We start from the raw sequence: 21169 nt of genomic DNA on the forward strand, positions 1-21169 counted from the left end.
TGGTGGTGGTACAAGGGTTACTCTATATTTTATTTGTTCAGTGTTGTATTAAATTCTGCAGACATCCACCAACCACCTCTCTCTTCCGCACGCGCACACACCACTACTATAGACCACTGCCTCCTAGACCACTACCCTAGAGCACTACTATAGACCACTACTATAGACCACTACTTTAGACCACTACCTCTAGACCACGACTATAGACCACTACTATAGACCACTACTATAGACCACTACCTCTAGACCACCCTAGACCACTACCTAGACCCTACTACTATAGACCACTACTTTAGACCCACTAGACCACTACTATAGACCACTACCCGCCACTACTATAGACCACTACCCAGACCACTACCCTAGACCACTACTATAGACCACTACAATAGACCACTACTTTAGACCACTACCCCAGACCACTACTAGCACCACTATTTCGAGGACCACGTCTCTAGACCACTACTATAGGACCACTACTTTAGACCACTACCTAGACCACTACTTAGACCACTACCCTAGACCACTACCATAGACCACTACTCCTAGACCACTACTATAGACCACTCACCCTAGACCACTACTATAGACCACTACTATAGACCACTACCCTAGACCACTACTATAGACCACTACCCTAGACCACTACTTTAGACCACTACCCTAGACCACACCATAGACCACTACTATAGACCACTACTATAGACCACTACCATAGACCACTACTATAGACCACTACTATAGACCACTCCTAGACCACTACCCTAGACCACTACCAGACCACTACCCTAGACCACTACTTTAGACCACTACCCTAGACCACTACCCTAAACCACTACTATAGACCACTACCCTAGACACACTACCCACTCCTAGACCACTACTATAGACCACTACTATAGACCACTACCCTAGACCACTACTATAGACCACTACTATAGACCACTACTATAGACCACTACCAATATAGACCACTACCTATAGACCACTACCCTAGACCACTACCCTAGACCACTACTATAGACCACTACTCATAGACCACTACTATAGACCACTACTATAGACCACTACCCTAGAACACTACTATAGACCACTACTATAGACCACTACTATAGACCACTACTATAGACCACTACTCCTAGACCACTACTATAGACCACTACCCTAGACCACTACCCTAGACCACCTACTTTAGACCACTACCCTAGACCACTACTATAGACCACTACTATAGACCACTACCCTAGACCACTACTTTAGACCACTACCCTAGACCACTACCCTAGACCACTACCATAGACCACTACCCTAGACCACTACTTTAGACCACTACCCTAGACCACTACCATAGACCACTACTATAGACCACTACCCTAGACCACTACTATAGACCACTACCTTTAGACCACTACTTTTGGACCACTACTATAGACCACTACTGAGACCACTACTTTAGACCACAACCCTAGACCACTCTATAGACCACTACTATAGACCACTACTATAGACCACTACTTTAGACCACTACCCTAGACCACTACAATAGACCACTACTATAGACCACTACCTCTAGACCACTACCCTAGACCACTACTATAGACCACTACTATAGACCACTACCCTAGACCACTACCCTAGACCACTACCCTAGACCACTACCTCCTAGACCACTACTATAGACCACTACTATAGACCACTACTATAGACCATTTTTAGACCACTACGCTAGACCACTACGCTAGACACTACTATAGACCACTACTATAGACCACTACTATAGACCACTACTATAGACCACTAGACCACTACCTTTAGACCACTACTATAGACCACTACTATGGACCACTACTATAGACCACTACCCTAGACCACTACTTTAGACCACTACCCTATGGACCACTACTTAGACCACTACTCCTGGACCACTACTATAGACTACTACCCTAGACCACTACTATAGACCACTACTATAGACCACTACTTTGGACCACTACCCTGGACCACTACTTTGGACCACTCATTTGGACCTCATAGATTCAGCCCTTGGGGAGGAAGTGAGTAGTTTACCTTGACTCAGGATGGAGTTGTGAGTTCTCTCCAGACTGAAGACAGTGAGCGAAGGGGCAGATGTTGAGCTTTGAGACACAACACGAAAAGGGATAGAAGGAGGAAAATGAGACGGGGAACAAGATTTATGTTGAGTGTGAGATATGCATGTAGGATAGGATGCAGCTGGAGAGGGTGAGGAGAGGAAGTGGACATGCCTTAGACCCAGGGTGAATGTATGAGTCAGGGTCTTCAAGACTCTTATCTCAACAGTAGCCTGTGTCAGTGTCATTGAGTTGGTTGGCTTGGTGGTGGAGTCTCCTATAGTCAGGCAGCAGTAGAGACTCTTGTCTCAACAGTAGTCTGTGTCAGTGTCGTTGAGTTGGCTGGCTTGGTGTTGAGGGTCTCCTATAGACAAGCAGCAGTAGAGACTCTTCTCTCAACAGTAGTCTGTGTCAGTGTCATTGAGTTGGCTGGCTTGGTGGAGTCTCCTATAGACAGGCAGCAGTAGAGACTCTTCTAAAACAGTAGTCTGTGTCATTGAGTTGGCTGGCTTGGTGCTGAGTCTCCTATAGACAAGCAGCAGTAGAGACTTGTCAACAGTAGCCTGTCCAGTGTCATTGAGTTGGCTGGCTTGGTGAATGAGTCTCCTATAGACAGGCAGCAGTAGAGACTCTGTTAAAACTGTAGACCTCCTGTCAGTCCTCATTACCCCTCATAGTGCAGCAGTGAAACTACATTGTCTCAGTAGTGTGTCAGTGTCATTGAGTTGGCTGGCTTGGTGCTGGAGTCTCCTATAGACAGGCAGCAGTAGAGACTCTTTAAAACAGTAGCCTGTGTGTGAGTTGGCTGGCTTGGTGCTGGAGTCTCCTGAACATGCAAGATAGAGAGCTTTAAAACAGTAGCCTGTTCAGTGAGTTGGCTGGCTTGGTGCTGGAGTCTCCTATAGACAGGCAGCAGTAGAGACTCTTTAAAACAGTAGCACTGTGTCAGTGTCATTGAGTTGGCTGGCTTGGTGCTGGAGTCTCCTATAGACAGGCAGCAACAGTACAGGCTCTATATCCCATAAGACAATAGACTTTGTTTATTTCCAATCAGGATGTGATTAATGGAGATGTTGACTGGGATTGTACCTAGCTCCCTCCTCCACTCCACTGTCCTCTTTGTGAATGAATACATCCCCATCAGGCCCTGTCCTGTTAATAGTACTGAATGACTTCCTGTCTGTGTCCTCATTACCCCTCATAGTGAAAATTCTACTCTGTGTGTGTCTCAGACACACCACGTGTGTCTGAACATGCAGATACAGAGCTCGTCTTTCATAGAGATACTATCCCTCTACACAACCACATACGTATATATATATATACATATACACACACCACTACTCAACCTGTTTCCTGTCTGCTGTTGTCCTCACACAGAGAACTGCCATGATCTCATGTATGACGAACATGTCTCAGTCACACACCACTACTCAACCAATCTACTCTGCTGTCTCAGACACACACCACTACTCAACCAATCTACTGTTGTCTCAGACACACACCACTACTCAACCAATCTACTCTGCTGTCTCAGTCACACACCACTACTCAACCAATCTACTCTGTTGTCCCAGACACACCCCACTACTCAACCAATCTACTCTGTTGTCTCAGACACACACCACTACTCAACCAATCTACTTGCTGTCTCAGTCACACACCACTACTCAACCAATCTACTCTGTTGTCTCAGACACACACCACTACTCAACCAATCTACTCTGCTGTCTCAGTCACACACCACTACTCAACCAATCTACTCTGCTGTCTCAGTCACACACCACTACTCAACCAATCTACTCTGTTTACAGAACACTCTGTGTGTGTCTGTAACATGTTCTCTGTGTGTGTCTCTGTAACCTGTGTTCTCTGTGTGTACTGTAATGTTTATTTTTTTATGTAACCTAGGCTCTGTCAGTTAAGAAGAAATTCTTCTTTTTCTGTAACCTGTGAACTCTGTGTTAACTGGTCTAGTAACATGTGAACAACTGTGTTCTCTGTAACAGTGGGTTAACTGGTTCTCTGTAACATGGGTTCTCTGTGTCTCTGTAACTGTGGGTTAACTGGTCTAGTGAATTCTGGGTTAACTAACCTAGAACAGTGGGTTAACTGGTCTAGGAACAGTGGGTTAACTGGCCTAGGAACAGTGGGTTAACAGGTCTGGAACTCTAGGAACAGTGGGTTAACTGGCTCTAGGAACAGTGGGTTAACTGGCCTAGGAACAGTGGGTTAACTGGTAACATGTTCTGTGTTCTAGGAACAGTGGGTTAACATGGTCTAGGAACAGTGGGTTAACTCTAGGAACAGTGGTGTTAACTGGTCTAGGAACAGTGGGTTAACTGGTCTAGGAACAGTGGGTTAACTGGTCTAGGAACCTGTGTTCTCTGTGTTCTCTGTAACATGTGTTCTGTGTTCTCTGTAACCTGTGTTCTCTGTGTTAACTCTGTAACAGTGGGTTAACTGCCTTGTTCAGGGGCAACGACTGTGTCTCTGTCAGCTCGGGGATCTGTAACCTGCAACCTTCGGTTCTGTCCAATGTCTCTGTAACCTGTGCTTCACTGCCGCCCTGTGTGTTTATGTGTGTTTTATCTGCTATAGCTAAAGGTGTACATAAGGTGTATATTTTTTGATCTGTTTTCTAAATAATTCTACTTCTTGCATCAGTTACCTGATGTGGAATAGAGTTCCATGTAGTCATGGCTCTATGTGGTACTGTGAGCCTCCCAGAGTCTGTTCTGGATCTGGGGACTGTGAAGAAGAGACCCCCCCTGGTGGGTTGCAAGTTCAAATCCCTGTGGGGTATGCAATGGGTGGCCCAGCTTTGTGTTCAGCTGTTTGAATGGACAGCCTCACGTCAATACCTCTCACAAAGACAAGTAGTCAATGCAGTGAATCTCTCCTCTACTTTGAGCCAGGAGAGATTGACATGCATGTTATTGATGTTAGCTCTCTGAGTACATCTAAGGGCCCAGCCGTGCTGCTCTGTTCTGGGCCAACTGGAATTCGCCCTTGTTCTATTTTGCAACACTCGACCATATGACTGGACAGGAGTCCAGGTGGGATCAAACTAGAGAACTGTAGGACTTGTTTAGTTGATAGTGATGTCAATTGACGTGATTGAGAGTCCCGTAGGGAGGCGCACAATTGGCCCAGCGTCGTCCAGTTTAGGGTTTGGCCCGGGGTAGGCCGTCATTGTAAATAAGAATGTGTTCTTAACTGACTTGCCAAGTTAAATAAAGATTAAATAATAATATTTTTAAAATTATAATAATCTATGAGCCAGAATTACCTCAATTAGCCATAAAATCCCTAGTTTGAAAGTGATTGTCTCCCTGACATTTTCTCCCACGTGGGCCAGCCGCCCAGCAATTAAGAGTTCAACCAATGAGCTTCATCCTCTCGCCGTATGAGTGACAGCTAGTAGTAAGCATACGATGCATCCCGCAGCAGAGCGAGAGACAGAGCAATGACGCGGTGCACAAATCTGAACACATTTTGAGACCCAGTACGCAATTTTCGGGGACCACATTTTGGCTCGTGAGCCACTACTTTCACCATCTTTTTTAAAAAAAAGTATTCAAATGTACCAGAGAATCTCTTCTATAACCTCAATGTCAACTTGTTGTAACATCGCGTTGCTGTTTTCAGCTGTATAGATCTATTATTTATGTATTTAGGATGTTTACAGTTTATTTTGATTGAGAATTTTTTTTAACAAAAAAGTGAACTGATTCTCTGACTGCCCCAACACATACAGTATACCATACAATACATATACTACTATATACTACTAGTGGAATGAACTGATTGACTGATTGACAGCCCCAACACATACAGTATACCATACAATACATATACTGCTATATACTACTAGTGGAATGAACTGATTGACAGCCCCAACACATACAGTATACCATACAATACATATACTACTATATACTACTAGTGGAATGAACTGAATGAACTTGACATACAGTATACCATACAATACATATACTACTATATACTACTAGTGGAATGAACTGATTGACAGCCCCAACACATACAGTATACCATACAATACATATACTACTATATACTACTAGTGGAATGAACTGATTGACTGATTGACAGCCCCAACACATACAGTATACCATACAATACATATACTACTATATACTACTAGTGGAATGAACTGATTGACAGCCCCAACACATACAGTATACCATACAATACATATACTACTATATACTACTAGTGGAATGAACTGATTGACTGATTGACAGCCCCAACACATACAGTATACCATACAATACATATACTGCTATATACTACTAGTGGAATGAACTGATTGACTGCCCCAACACATACAGTATACCATACAATACATATACTGCTATATACTACTAGTGGAATGAACTGATTGACTGATTGACAGCCCCAACACATACAGTATACCATACAATACATATACTGCTATATACTACTAGTGGAATGAACTGATTGACTGATTGACAGCCCCAACACATACAGTATACCATACAATACATATACTGCTATATACTACTAGTGGAATGAACTGATTGACAGCCCCAACACATACAGTATACCACACAATACATATACTGCTATATACTACTAGTGGAATGAACTGATTGACAGCCCCAACACATACAGTATACCTACAATACATATACTGCTATATACTCTAGTGGAATGAACTGATTGGCAACGTATCCATATCTATATACTACCATCATGAACACTGAGACAGCAAACATACAGTATCCTACCACTACTAGTGGAATGAACCATATACAGTATACCACACATCGCTATATACTAAGGGGCAACGATTGACAGCCTCCTAAAACTGACAAGACATCATACTAAGTGGAATGCAACTGATTGACAGCCCCAACACATACAGACAAGACATATACTACTATATACAAGGAATGGGGCAAACTGCCCCAACAGGGCAACAGTATCCAACTGACCATCATCACAAGGGCAACGTCCTCCAACTGACATCAGTGTACATGGCAATGCTCACATCACAAGGGGCAACGTCCTCCAACTGACCATAGATCAAGGGGCAACGTCCTCAACTGACCATCATCAAGGGGCAACGTCCTCCAACTGACCATCAATCAAGGGGCAACGTCCTCCAACTGACCATCATCAAGGGGCAACGTCCTCCAACTGACCATCATCAAGGGGCAACGTCCTCCAACTGACCATAGATCATCGTCAGGGGCAACGTCCTCCAACTGACCATCATCATCAAGGGGCAACGTCCTCCAACTGACCATCATCAAGGGGCAACGTCCTCCAACAGACCATCATCAAGGGGCGTCCCAACTGACCATCATCAAGGGGCAACGCCTCCAACTGATCATCATCAAGGGGCAACGTCCTCCAACTGATCATCATCAAGGGGCAACAACTGATCATCAAGGGGCAACGCCCTCCAACTGACCATCATCAAGGGCAACGTCCTCCAACTGACCATCATCAGGGGCAACGTCCTCCAACCGATCATAGATCATGCAAGGGGCAACGTCCTCCAACAGACCATCATCAAGGGCAACGTCCTCCAACTGATCATCATCAAGGGGGCAACATCCTCCAACTGACCATCATCAAGGAGCAACGTCCTCCAACTGACCATCATCATCAAGGGGCAACGTCCTCCAACTGATCATCATCAAGGGGCGTCCTCCAACTGACCATCATCAAGGGGCAACGTCCTCCAACTGATCATCATCAAGGGGCAACGTCCTCCAACTGACCATCATCAGGGCAACGTCCTCCACCCGACTATAGGGCAAGGGGCAACGTCCTCCAACTGACCATCATCAAGGGGCAACGTCCTCCAACTGATCATCATCAAGGGGCAACGTCCTCCAACTGACCATCATCAAGGGGCAACGTCCTCCAACTGATCATCATCAAGGGGCAACGTCCTCCAACTGACCATAGATCATGGAGGAATGCTGGAATGAAGACTATCAGCCAGTTTGTGATCAGAGTCCTATAGCTCCCCCTACTGGATGAACACTAACAGCTGGGAAGGAGAACATCACCATGAGCTGGCACAACGTCTACACAACGTCTACAGGGGCGTTGGGCCAGGAACTGAGAGGCTGCTGGATCGTTCTGAGCAATGCAGTAAGCCAACTGTTCCCTGGGCGATAAAGACGTGGACATCGATTAAGGCAGCCCCCCCCACACCTCTCTGATTCAGACGGGTTGGGTTAAATGAGGAAGACACATTTAAGTTGAAGGCATTGAACTGAAATGAGTCTTCCACTTTTAACCCAACCCCCTTCTGTTGGCCAGCAAATGGGAGGGTTTTCAGAGGTTAAATGAAATGTATTCGGTGTGCACAAGGGAACCCACACACCTGCAAAGCCCATGACACCTGTCTAAAGGTAAGTCTGAATGGGGAAAGGGAAATACCTAACCTGGGGGGGGGGTTGGAGACCCCCAGTCTGCCCGTGAAGTGCCTCCAGGAGGGCATGTTGAGACAACCTGTAGAAACTCCTGTCCTCCTCATCTGGACCCTTTCCAACATGGACACTTCTTCTTCTGGACTCTCTCTGACTGGTGTTCAGCACATCTTTCCAACATGGACTCTCTCTGACTGGTGGCATCTTTCCAACATGGACACTTCTTCTGGACTCTCTCTGACTGGTGTTCAGCATCTTTCCAACATGGACACTTCTTCTGGACTCTCTCTGACTGGTGTTCAGCACATCTTTCCAACATGGACACTTCTTCTGGACTCTCTCTGACTGGTTCAGCACATCTTTTTCCAACATGGACACTTCTTCTGGACTCTCTCTGACTGGTGTTCAGCACATCTTTCCAACATGGACACTTCTTCTTCTGACTGGTGTTCAGCACATCTTTCCTCTTTCTGACTGGTGTTCAGCACATCTTTCCAACATGGACACTTCTTCTGGACTCTCTCTGACTGGTGTTCAGCACATCTTTCCAACATGGACACTTCTTCTGGACTCTCTCTGACTGGTGTTCAGCACATCTTTCCAACATGGACACTTCTTCTGGACTCTCTGACTGATCTTTCCAACATGGTGTTCAGTTCAGCATCTTTCCAACATGGACTCTCTGACTGGTGTTCAGCATCTTTCCAACATGGACTCTCTCTGACTGGTGTTCAGCATCTTTCCAACATGTGTTCAGCATCTTTCCAACATGGACTTCTTCTCTCTCTGACTGGTGTTCAGCATCTTTCCAACATGGACTCTCTCTGACTGGTGTTCAGCATCTTTCCAACATGGACTCTCTCTGACTGGTGTTCAGCATCTTTCCAACATGGACTCTCTCTGACTGGTGTTCAGCATCTTTCCAACATGGACTCTCTCTGACTGGTGTTCAGCACATCTTTCCAACATGGACTCTCTCTGACTGGTGTTCAGCATCTTTCCAACATGGACTCTCTCTGACTGGTGTTCAGCACATCTTTCCAACATGGACTCTCTCTGACTGGTGTTCAGCATCTTTCCAACATGGACTCTCTCTGACTGGTGTTCAGCATCTTTCCAACATGGACTCTCTCTGACTGGTGTTCAGCACATCTTTAACCATTAAAACACTGGGGACTTCCAGTCTCCTCTTCCTGTTTGTGTGTGTGTGTGGTGATAACATGTGAATTGTATCCCTGTCTCTTACTGGTTCTCTCTAACTGGATAGTTGTACCTATATTCTGAACCGCCACTTCTTTTGGCGACCACCACATGGTATATGCTCTTTTTTCAGGGGGAATAGCGTGCTACATGTTTCTCAGATTTGATTCTCTGGAGAAATCGACAGACACACATAAGTCAGTTTTATTCAATGTTTATTGACCAAATCAAAACAGAGTCAATGGGGTGAGTATACGTCGACTGATCAAGCTAGTAGACAGAAGTTCATCAAGTTCTGAATTAATAGTCCTACCACTAAAAAAAAAAAAATGACTCCAAGGTCAAAGGTTATCAAATCAGACAACAAAACAAAAGAAGAAAAGCCTAAATATAAAACAAAAACCTTAATTCAAAGTTTAAAAATATACATGAATTTAATTCTGAATGACTTACTGTACATAAAGAATTTCTGGTCCAAAATGGATCTTTTCTCAAGAACAAAACGGACGTTTTTCCTCTTAAAAAAAAACAAAACAAAAACAGAACCCAGCTTCTGTTATTTAAATTTGCTCTTCACTCACAGAAAAAGGTCACGTAACAATTTTTTTTTGTTGATCAGGGTTAAAACAAAATGGTTCATTTCTTAACGAAACACGTATGTTTGTCTTCTGAAGGAAAATGAGATATTTACGTGAAAGCCGTCATCACAAAAAAAAGATGAAAAGGTTCAGAGTAACTCACAACCCGAAAAGATGCCACAATCAACATAAAATTCATAACAAAAGTATTCTGTTTGTCATCAAAAGATCCTTGTAAACTGAGACTTTCTTTGCCACTGTGGGAGGGGGATAATTAAGAGCGCAGCCCCGTTAAAAGCAGTCATTCACTAGATTCAGCAGAGGGATGATTTGTTTCTTGAGCGGATGGTCAAGGAGCCGGAACACAAATCATTTGTAGACTGAAAATTGACCTCAAGAAGAGCAAAAAGATATAATATTTATCTTAAACTTAATCATTTCAAAGCTGGTTTAGATTTGCATACAGTCACATATATCCCTCTGTTACGCGTGGGAATACTATAGAACAGATTTACATATATATATATCTAGCTCAGAAAACGTAGGGCAGCAAATAATATCCCTGTGCAATGTATCTCATTATTCCTATTACTTTAAAAAAAACCATCTTCACAACAAAAAAAACGCAGATTCAGAGGCTCACGAAATACCAAACTAAATTATATACAAGGTACTATAACAAACAAAATGCATAACTCCTCAAAACACTGAAGAACAGAAAATAAAAACAGAAACGTTGTTTATTTTCCAGGAGTCCAATAACCCGAACTCTTCCTCTTCTAGTCAGGTCAACTCAATAACAACCGTTAACCGAACTTGAGATCGGCGAACGCCAACTCACATTTTCACAAATCTCCTCATTAAATTCTCCAATTGAAAATCTCACATTTTTACATTTTCAAAACGTGAAAGTTACCCATGCATATCTGAAGTTAGGATTGGACCCTATGAGAGCTGACAAACAATGCCGATCATGATTGATTCCTGATGATAAAATGGATCTTTCCCCAGAAGTCAAGGATGTGGTAGACTGCATCTGCCGAGGGTAGGAGACGACCCTCCATCTCTTTCTACATCCTCGTCTTCTCTGTCCTCTCTTCACGCTTCCTGTCCTCACTTTCTTCGCATCTCTCTTTCCTGTTGTCTCTGTGACCCGGTCTGCTCTCGTCTTCCTCTCTAATCCATAACTACAGTCTCTAAAGTGCTCAGATGGAAACTGGACTGAGAGAAAAGACATGTGCCTCCCCCAAAAAATACAAACAAAAAGAAATTCAACAAAAAAATGAAATCAAATAAACATCTGCACCGTACGTGTGTGTGTGTGTGTGTGTGTGTGTCATAGCGTCCCCGTCATCATCTTCAGTACTTTGGCACTTTGGTGTAATCCTCAGTGTGTATGCTCTTACACAGCCCTATGGACAGGATCATACCCAGGAGCTGTGGAAAGCAGAGGGTAGAGGTCAGAGGTTAGAGGTCAGGTTAACAGTATCACTACATCTAAAGCCTCTCAGGAGGGTTCTCTCAATAGCTGTGATCAATGTACGCTCCTGTAGCAGGAAGTGTCTACATATATTGAAAAGCAAGAGCTGCTGTCTTGGAAGTCACGTGGATTAAGTCAGAGGTCAGAAGCTGTTTCTGACGGGCATTTATTCCTCTTAATGATAAACATCTGTCTGGCTGAGAGACCTGCCTGACAGATTCTATAGAATGTATATGTTGTTCTGGTCCTATAGAATGTTGTTCTGGTCCTGTAGAATGTACATGTTGTTCTGATCCTATAGAATGTTGTTCTGGTCCAGTAGAATGTACATGTTGTTCTGGTCCAGTAGAATGTATATGTTGTTCTGGTCCAGTAGAATGTATATGTTATTCTGGTCCTATAGAATGTATATGTTGTTCTGGTCCTATAGAATGTTGTTCTGGTCCTATAGAATGTATATGTTGTTTGGTCCTATAGAATGTTATTCTGGCCCTATAGAATGTACATGTTGTTCTGGTCCAGTAGAATGTATATGTTGTTCTGGTCCAGTAGAATGTATATGTTGTTCTGGTCCTATAGAATGTTGTTCTGGTCCTATAGAATGTTGTTCTGGTCCTATAGAATGTATATGTTGTTTTGGTCCAGTAGAATGTATATGTTGTTCTGGTCCTATAGAATGTTGTTCTGGTCCAGTAGAATTTATATGTTGTTCTGGTCCTATAGAATGTTATTCTGGTCCTATAGAATGTTGTTCTGGTCCAGTAGAATGTACATGTTGTTCTGGTCCTATAGAATGTATATGTTGTTCTGGTCCTGTAGAATGTATGTTGTTCTGGTCCTATAGAATGTTGTTCTGGTCCTATAGAATGTATATGTTGTTCTGGTCAGTAGAATGTATATGTTGTTCTGGTCCAGTAGAATGTATTGTTCTGGTCCTATAGAATGTATATGTTGTTCTGGTCCTATAGAATGTATATGTTGTTCTGGTCCTATATAATGTATATGTCCTATAGAATGTATATGCTGTTCTGGTCCTGTATAATGTATATGTTGTTCTGGTCCAGTAGAATGTATATGTTGTTCTGGTCCTATAGAATGTTATTCTGGTCCTATAGAATGTTGTTCTGGTCCTATAGAAAGTATATGTTGTTCTGGTCCTATAGAATGTACATGTTGTTCTGGTCCAGTAGAATGTATATGTTGTTCTGGTCCTATAGAATGTTATTCTGGTCCTATAGAATGTTGTTCTGGTCCTATAGAAAGTATATGTTGTTCTGGTCCAGTAGAATGTATATGTTGTTCTGGTCCTATAGAATGTTGTTCTGGTCGAGTAGAATGTACATGTTGTTCTGGTCCTGTAGAATGTATATGTTGTTCTGGTCCTATAGAATGTATTAGTTGTTCTGGTCCTATAGAATGTATTAGTTGTTCTGGTCCAGTAGAATGTATATGTTGTTCTGGTCCTATAGAATGTTGTTCTGGTCCTATAGAATGTATATGTTGTTTTGGTCCAGTAGAATGTATATGTTATTCTGGTCCTATATAATGTATATGTTGTTCTGGTCCTGTATAATGTATATGTTGTTCTGGTCCAGTAGAATGTATATGTTGTTCTGGTCCTATAGAATGTTGTTCTGGTCCTATAGAATGTTGTTCTGGTCCAGTAGAATGTATATGTTGTTCTGGTCCTATAGAATGTTATTCTGGTCCTATAGAATGTTGTTCTGGTCCTATAGAAAGTATATGTTGTTCTGGTCCAGTAGAATGTATATGTTGTTCTGGTCCTATAGAATGTTGTTCTGGTCCCATAGAATGTATTAGTTGTTCTGGTCCTATAGAATGTTGTTCTGGTCGAGTAGAATGTACATGTTGTTCTGGTCCTATAGAATGTATTAGTTGTTCTGGTCCTATAGAATGTTGTTCTGGTCGAGTAGAATGTACATGTTGTTCTGGTCCTGTAGAATGTATATGTTGTTCTGGTCCTATAGAATGTATTAGTTGTTCTGGTCCAGTAGAATGTATATGTTGTTCTGGTCCTATAGAATGTTGTTCTGGTCCTATAGAATGTTGTTCTGGTCCTATAGAATGTATATGTTGTTCTGGTCCTATAGAATGTACATGTTGTTCTGGTCCTATAGAATGTACATGCTGTTCTGGTCCTATAGAATGTTGTTCTGGTTCTATAGAATGTTGTTCTGGTCCTATAGAATGTATATGTTGTTCTGGTCCAGTAGAATGTATATGTTGTTCTGGTCCTATAGAATGTACATGTTGTTCTGGTCCTATAGAATGTACATTGTTCTGGTCCTATAGAATGTTGTTCTGGTCCTATAGAATGTATTTGTTCTGGTCCAGTAGAATGTATATGGTTGTTCTGGTCCTATAGAATGCACATGTTGTTCTGGTCCTATAGAATGCACATGTTGTTCTGGTCCTATAGAATGTATATGTTGTTCTGGTCCTATAGAATGATGTTCTGGTCATATAGAATGTTGTTCTGGTCATATAGAATGTTGTTCTGGTTCTATAGAATGTACATGTTGTTCTGGTCCTGTAGAATGTATATGTTGTTCTGGTCCTAGTAGAATGTATATGTTGTTCTGGTCCTATAGAATGTATATGTTGTTCTGGTCCTATAGAATGTCGTTCTGGTCCTATAGAATGTATATGTTGTTCTGGTCCAGTAGAATGTATATGTTGTTCTGGTCCAGTAGAATGTATATGTTGTTCTGGTCCTATAGAATGCACATGTTGTTCTGGTCCTATAGAATGTTGTTCTGGTCCTATAGAATGTATATGTTGTTCTGGTCCAGTAGAATGTATATGTTGTTCTGGTCCTATAGAATGTTGTTCTGGTCCTATAGAATGTGTGTTGTTCTGGTCCTATAGAATGTTGTTCTGGTCCTATAGAATGTATATGTTGTTCTGGTCCTATAGAATGCACATGTTGTTCTGGTCCTATAGAATGTACATGCTGTTCTGGTCCTATAGAATGTTGTTCTGGTTCTATAGAATGTTGTTCTGGTTCTATAGAATGTATATGTTGTTCTGGTCCAGTAGAATGTATATGTTGTTCTGGTCCTATAGAATGCACATGTTGTTCTGGTCCTATAGAATGTACATGTTGTTCTGGTCCTATAGAATGTATATGTTGTTCTGGTCCTATAGAATGTTGTTCTGGTCATAGAATGTAATGTTGTTCTGGTCATAGAATGAATGTTGTTCTGGTCCTATAGAATGCACATGTTGTTCTGGTCTATAGAATGTACATGTTGTTCTGGTCCTATAGAATGTATTAGTTGTTCTGGTCCTATAGAATGTTGTTCTGGTCCTATAGAATGTATATGTTGTTCTGGTCCAGTAGAATGTTGTTCTGGTCCTATAGAATGTGGTTCTGGTCCTATAGAATGTACATGTTGTTCTGGTCCTATAGAATGTATTAGTTGTTCTGGTCCTATAGAATGTTGTTCTGGTCCTATAGAATGTATATGTTGTTCTGGTCCAGTAGAATGTATATGTTGTTCTGGTCCTATAGAATGCACATGTTGTTCTGGTCCTATAGAATGCACATGTTGTTCTGGTCCTATAGAATGTATATGTTGTTCTGGTCCTATAGAATGTTGTTCTGGTCCTATAGAATGTTGTTCTGGTCCTATAGAATGTTGTTCTGGTCCTATAGAATGTTATGTTGTTCTGGTCCTATATAGAATGTTGTTCTGGTCCTATAGAATGTACATGTTGTTCTGGTCCTGTAGAATGTACTAGTTGTTCTGGTCCTATAGAATGTTGTTCTGGTCCTATAGAATGTATATGTTGTTCTGGTCCAGTAGAATGTATATGTTGTTCTGGTCCTATAGAATGTACATGTTGTTCTGGTCCAGTAGAATGTATATGTTGTTCTGGTCCTATAGAATGTTGTTCTGGTCGTATAGAATGTATATGTTGTTCTGGTCCTATAGAATGCACATGTTGTTCTGGTCCTATAGAATGTACATGTTGTTCTGGTCCTATAGAATGTTGTTCTGGTCCTATAGAATGTTGTTCTGGTCATATAGAATGTTGTTCTGGTCATATAGAATGTTGTTCTGGTTCTATAGAATGTACATGTTGTTCTTTACCTCGATGACAGCCACTCCCAGGCAGACCCCCCAGGATCACTCCAACGTTGGCAAACAGCCAGCTCTCTACACTGGAGTTACAGCCCTAAGGGACAGAAGGACAGACAGACAAAGAGAGACAGAGACACAGACAGAGACACAGACAGAGACAGAGACAGCGACAGAGACATCGACAGAGACATCGACAGAGACACAGACAGCGACACAGACAGAGAAAGACAGCGACACAGACAGAGACAGCGACAGAGACAGCGACACAGACAGAGACACAGACAGAGACAGCGACAGAGACACAGACAGAGACAGCGACACAGACAGACAGCGACACAGACAGAGACGTATATTAAACACAGTCCAATATATTAACAGATGAGGGTGGTGTTGAGTGATGTTCATGTTGTAAGTATCTCAGTGATGGAGTCAAACACTGTGACCATATTTCAATGGAACATACTTCCATGGAGTACTGATGCATGTGTAGCACAATGACAAGCCTCTAATGTAGGAGTGTTCTCTCAATCAATCAACCAATCAGTCAACTAATATATGAAGAGTTCTTACCCTGTTGTAGATGGGCCAATCAAGTGACTGTGCCTCACAGAAACCACTGTCGGAGGGGGAGTTACCCTCAACCAGAGACACGTTCTGACAGGAACACGGGAACAACAGCTGGGAACTGTTCACTATGACAGCATTACCATGCCAGTCCATATGACCACTCCATCCACAACACTCCATCTGGAGAGAGAGGGGGATGGACGGAGGGAAGGAGAGAGGGGGGGATGGACGGAGGGAAGGAGAGAGAGAGAGAGAGAGAGGGGGATGTACAGAGGGAAGGAGAGAGGGAGGGAAGGGGGATGGACGGAGGGAAGGAGAGAGAGAGGGGGGGGGATGGACGGAGGGAAGGACGGAGAGAGAGAGGGGGATGGACGGAGGGAAGGAGAGAGAGAGGGGGGGATGGACGGAGGGAAGGAGAGAGGGAGGGAAGGGGGATGGACGGAGGGAAGGAGAGAGAGGAGGGGGGGGATGGACAGAGGGAAGGAGAGAGAGAGAGGGGGATGGACAGAGGGAAGGAGAGAGAGAGAGGGGGATGGACAGAGGGAAGGAGAGAGAGAGAGGGGGATGGACAGAGGGAAGGAGAGAGAGAGAGGGATGGACGGAGGGAAGGGGGATGGACGGAGGGAAGGAGAGAGAGATGGGGGGATGGACGGAGAGAGGGATGGACGGAGGGAAGGATGGACGGAGAGAGGGATGGAGGAGAGAGGGATGGACGGAGGGAAGGAGAGAGAGAGGGGGATGGACGGAGGGAAGGAGAGAGAGAGGGGGATGGACGGAGGGAAGGAGAGAGAGAGGGGATGGACGGAGGGAAGAGAGAGAGAGAGGGGATGGACGGAGGGAAGGAGAGAGAGAGGGGATGGAGGGAGGGAAGGAGAGAGAGAGGGGGATGGACGGAGGGAAGGGAGAGAGAGAGGGATGGACGGAGGGAAGGGAAGGGGATGGACGGAGAGAGGGGGATGGACGGAGGGAAGGGAGAGAGAGGGGGATGGACGGAGGGAAGGAGAGAGAGGGATGGAGAGAGAGAGGGATGGACGGAGGGAAGGAGAGAGAGAGGGGGATGGACGGAGGGAAGGAGAGAGAGAGAGGGGATGGACGGAGGGAAGGAAGAGAGAGGGGGATGGACGGGGAAGGAAGAGAGAGAGGGGGATGGACGGAGGGAAGGAAAGAGAGAGGGGGATGGACGGAGGGAAGAGAGAGAGGGGATGGACAGAGGGAAGGAGAGAGAGAGAGAGGGGGATGGACGGAGGGAAGGAGAGGGGATGAGAGAGAGAAGGGGGAGGGAGAGAGAGAGCAAAAGGGGAGACAGACAAAGAGAGAGTGATGAGAGCGAGAGAGGGGAAGGGAGCGAGAGAGAGGGAGAGGGAAGGAGAGGTAGAGAGAGGGAGAAAGAGAGAGAGAGGGGTAGGGAGAGGTAGAGAGAGAGGGAGAAAAGAGAAAGTGGGGGAGGGAGAGGAGAGTCATTAAAGGTAGACAATAATAGAGAAGAAACATGTCCAGAGAGAGAATGAGCGGGGAACCCCAAGAAGTCCAGTCGTTTTCAGATAGATCAACGCTGACTAGCAACCCTATACTGTAAGTATTGTTTTACAATGAACTTAGGACAATGTTGAAGCTGCTGAAGGCGTTTACAAGGAGCTGAGAGGTGGAGTTCTCTACTTCCCTTTATTTGAAATCACTTTTCCAGACGGACGGAGCTTTAACAGCGTAAAGGCCTTCGTGTCTATTTCTAACGGCTGTGGTTTGGCTCCACTGAACAATCCATTTCTAACAGCTGTGGTTTGGCTCCACTGAACAATCCCTTTCTAACAGCTGTGGTTTGGCTCCACTGAACAGCCTCACACCCTAGACTCACACCCTAGACTCACACCCTAGACTCACACCCTAGACTCACACCCTAGACTCACACCCTAGACTCACACCCTAGACTCACACCCTAGACTCACACCCTAGACTCACACCCTAGACTCACACCCTAGACTCACACCCTAGACTCCTTACATCAGACGGTTTGTTTCACTTCACTAACTGAATATTATTTTCAATTGCATGGTTAAGATTTATTGTATTTTAATACATTTTACAACACTTTTGCCACTTTACCGTAAAAACTACAGGTCCTGTTAAACCTCTTTTGGTCGACGGGTGTGGTGACTTTTGAACTGGTTGGAATTGACCTCCGTTGCAAGTCAAAATAACCCCCCTCGTAGTTCAAAATGGTTAGAGTTAAGGGAAGATGATCCTAGATCTGTGCTCTCCTCTCACCGTCCTCTGTATGTAATCCCAGGCCTGCTCGGTGGTGCTGTTCTTCCCAGGGTAGTTGCTCAGGATCTGGGTCACGATGTTGGACATCTCCTTATTTAGCTGAGACAGAGACACAGAGACAGACACAGAGACAGACACAGAGACAGACACAGAGACAGACACAGAGACAGACACAGAGACAGACACAGAGACAGACACAGAGACAGACACAGAGACAGACACAGAGACAGACACAGAGACAGACACAGACAGAGACACAGAGACAGACGAGAAAGAGAGATGGGGGGAAACCAGTCAGTAAACCATCAGTAAAGTCATTCAATGAGTCAAATCAGACAGCCAGTGTTGGTTTCTAAACACAAACACAAAACCTGGAGAGAAAATACAATGCCCAGAACTAGAGATACAAATCAGTTGAATAAATCTGAGTAAATTCCTGTAGACCAATATCCCTGATCATTGAAAACTAGCATTGTTTTGTAATGTGTAGATCTTATGGCTCCCCCTCGTCTCTGACCCCTCCCCCTCATCTCTGACCCCTCCCCTCGTCTCTGACCCCTCCCCTCGTCTCTGACCCCCAATGCCCAGAACTAGTCTCCCTGAACCCCTCCCCTGACCCCTCCCCTCGTCTCTGACCCCTCCCCTGTCTCTGCCCCTCCCATTGTCTCTGGCCCCTCCCACTGTAGATCTGGCCCCTCCCACTCGTCTCTGGCCCCTCCCACTCGTCTCCGGCCCCTCCCACTCGTCTCTGGCCCCTCCCACTCGTCTCTGGCCCCTCCCACTCGTCTCTGGCCCCTCCCACTCGTCTCTGGCCCCTCCCACTCGTCTCTGGCCCCTCCCACTCGTCTCTGGCCCCTCCCACTCGTCTCTGACCCCTCCCCCTCGTCTCTGGCCCCTCCCACTCGCCTCTGACCCCTCCCACTCGTCTCTGACCCCTCCCCTTTCCTTCTCTGTTGAATCAGGGCAAATAGAGGCTCTCTCTCCCAAATGGCACCCTATTCCTTTATAGTGCACTACTTTTAACAAGGGTGTATAGGGCTCCAGTCAAAAGTAGTGCACTATATAGGGAATAGGGCTCTGGTCTATAGTAGTACATTATATAGGGAATAGGGCTCTGGTCTATAGTAGTACCACTATATAGGGAATAGGGCTCTGGTCTATAGTAGTGTACTAAATAGGGAATAGGACTCTGGTCTATAGTAGTACCACTATATAGGGAATAGGACTCTGGTCTATAGTAGTACCACTATATAGGGAATAGGGCTCTGGTCTATAGTAGTACCACTATATAGGGAATAAGGCTCTGGTCTATAGTAGTACCACTATATAGGGAATAGGGCTCTGGTCTATAGTAGTACCACTATATAGGGAATAGGGCTCTGGTCTATAGTAGTACCACTATATAGGGAATAGGGCTCTGGTCTATAGTAGTACCACTATATAGGGAATAGGACTCTGGTCTATAGTAGTGTACTATATAGGAATAGGGCTCTGGTCTATAGTAGTACCACTATATAGGAATAGGGGGAATAGGGCTCTGGTCTATAGTAGTACCACTATATAGGGAATAGGGCTCTGGTCTATAGTAGTACCACTATATAGGGAATAGGACTCTGGTCTATAGTAGTACTATATAGGGAATAGGGCTCTGGTCTATAGTAGTACCACTATATAGGGAATAGGGCTCTTTCAGGTGTGTGTTGTTAAAGAGCAGAACGACAGGAAGTTCGATGGTCGTTGAAACGCGTTTTGTTTTGAACCTTTATTGAACCAGGAAGTCTCATTGACGTCAGAAGGAGACCTGGCATGTCTTCCTGTGGTGAGACATGTGCTCTCTCAATGAGCCTTAACAACATTCCTCGCTTCCCATCTCCTCACTTCCTATATCCTCACCTCCTTCTCAACCGTAGGCCCGGCCAGCCCGGCAGGCCCAGCGGCAGGCCCAGGGCCCAGCGGCAGGCCCAGCGACAGGCCCAGCGTGGTTAGCTACATGATTTGGAACATGTCTGTTGTGTTGAAATGCTTCGTTATAGTGAACAGAGTATTAATGAGAAATCAGATATTGTTTAAAGTACTGAAGCAGCAACATGTCCAGTCTTGCCCATCTGGCAGAGAGGCTGCAGCCGCCGGCTGATGCTGAAAAATAACTGAAGCTGGAGACGCACATCTGGAGAGGCCTCAGTGTGGTGGTAGGGAGAGGCCTCAGTGTGGTGGTAGGGAGAGGCCTCAGTGTGGTGGTAGGGAGAGGCCTCAGTGTGGTGGTAGGGAGAGGCCTCAGTGTGGTGGTAGGGAGAGGCCTCAGTGTGGTGGTAGGGAGAGGCCTCAGTGTGGTGGGGAGAGGCCTCAGTGTGGTGGTAGGGAGAGGCCTCAGTGTGGTGGTAGGGAGAGGCCTCAGTGTGGTGGTAGGGAGAGGCCTCAGTGTGGTGGTAGGGAGAGGCCTCAGTGT

The 21169-nt window shown here is 44.7% G+C and overlaps 1 pseudogene; it reads right to left on the reverse strand.

Moving 5' to 3' along the window:
• Positions 1-10906: 10906 nt before the first annotated feature.
• LOC121843933 lies at positions 10907-18862 on the reverse strand (annotated as a pseudogene).
• Positions 18863-21169: the final 2307 nt, after the last annotated feature.

The sequence above is a fragment of the Oncorhynchus tshawytscha genome, unplaced genomic scaffold, assembly GCF_018296145.1.
Source record: "Oncorhynchus tshawytscha isolate Ot180627B unplaced genomic scaffold, Otsh_v2.0 Un_contig_7869_pilon_pilon, whole genome shotgun sequence".
Classification (NCBI taxonomy): Eukaryota; Metazoa; Chordata; class Actinopteri; order Salmoniformes; family Salmonidae; genus Oncorhynchus; species Oncorhynchus tshawytscha.